Below are 1,637 nucleotides of genomic sequence, written 5' to 3'. Positions count from 1 at the left end.
TCACGTCCTTTCTTTGATTACTTTTTGTTGGTGTAGCTTATCTCGGAATGTTATTGTTGCAGTCTGCTGATCTTGGTACTTTTGCTCACCTGCATTTTATTAGGAGGTTCCCTTAGAAATTAATACTTTTGGGCCCCCTAATGAACACATGTGCCTGAGCTAATGTATACGTAAAATTCGGAATAATGGCACTTGTATATTAACATGGCGGCATAATTACAAGAAAATAATTTAGCACAAGCGTCGTAGAATCGTTGATCTATTTCTGTTCCAATTATTCCTGTGAGAATCACTATGCGCCTTGAGTACATCTGACCGAGAAAAACCCAAGTGAAAACTAATTCACATTAGCGCCATCGCATTAGCGGCAAAACCTGATTAAAAAGTTTTCCCGGAGTTAGTGGCAAAGATCGCTGGCTTATGCTAAATTTTTGGAAATAACTACATGTTTCTGCACACTGCGATTCGGCTACACCTGAGGAGCCTGTCACCTGAAACGTGTGGCATCACTTAGAATTCATGCAATTTTTATTTTTAGGAACTTTAATCAAAGTCGTACACTTAGTAGTAAAATTTAGAAATTTGAAACTTCACCAGCTGCTTACAATTTATACAGAGTTTTAAAGGAGGCCGACCTCATAGCCTCATAGGTTGACTAACCCAATCATGCATCGACTCACTCATACTCAGATGGACCCGTTAGTCCGAGTCTGAGTAAGTCGGGCTGCGCAGAATTATGGTGAGTACGAATCGGTGTAAGCCTTTTGCAAAAAAATTAAGTTTTGTGAGTGTGTGTCAGCGAGTTCTAATACTTTGGCGGGCCTATCGTCAACTTGGGATAAAAGCTATTGCTAAACTGTGCTGACGACGGCAAAGGTAAACGTTTATGCAAGCGGCGCGCACTACACGTCAAATGAATGCTCCAAGAGAAAAAAAAATCATTAGCCGTTCCACTCAGTGAAGGTGGACGACCAGCGAAGCTGTTTAGCACACGACGCGGAACACATGACTTGCGTCGTCTTGAATGGCGAGCCGGCTGGCCTCTCGGGAAGGATGGTCATCGATGTTTGTCACCCGCCGCCGCCGATTGCATTCTCGCATCTGTTCTCGCCGTCGCTATTCGTAGGCGTGGTGCTCCTCGGGAGTGCAGACTACACGCGGCCTCCGACCATTAGGATGAGAGAAGTGAAATTTAAAAAATTTGTCATCACAACGGAAACGTCCAGCGGCAAACTTTTCACTTACCGGAACTACGAAATGGGAAATTGCGTTGAGCCCATGGCTGCTTCGCATACTGCTCAGGGTTCCCCTACGGGAAGATGGTGTAATTTTTTATATAAATACGTATTTGGTGCCGCAGCTAAACGTCGCCTCCCCTCCCTCCCTCCCTCCACCCCCCCCCCCCCCACGGCCTTTCGCGCGACGGAAGAAGTCGCGTGTGCTCTCTATATATGGTGATTGTAAAGGAGGAAAGAGAGGCCTAATTCTGCAGCTCTTCAGGGAGCACGGCGCCGAGCGCGCGTTTGCTCTCCGACGTGCGTTCGCTCCCCGTGAAAGCGCGCGTCCCTCGCCCCCTTTCACTCGCACATACAGCGTCTGGAGCGCGGCGACAATTTCATCGCCGTTGACGTCATACG

This window comes from Dermacentor silvarum, chromosome 5 (assembly GCF_013339745.2).
Source record: "Dermacentor silvarum isolate Dsil-2018 chromosome 5, BIME_Dsil_1.4, whole genome shotgun sequence".
NCBI lineage: Eukaryota > Metazoa > Arthropoda > Arachnida > Ixodida > Ixodidae > Dermacentor > Dermacentor silvarum.
The sequence above is the reverse complement of the archived record's forward strand: the minus strand, read 5'-3'. Positions refer to the sequence as shown.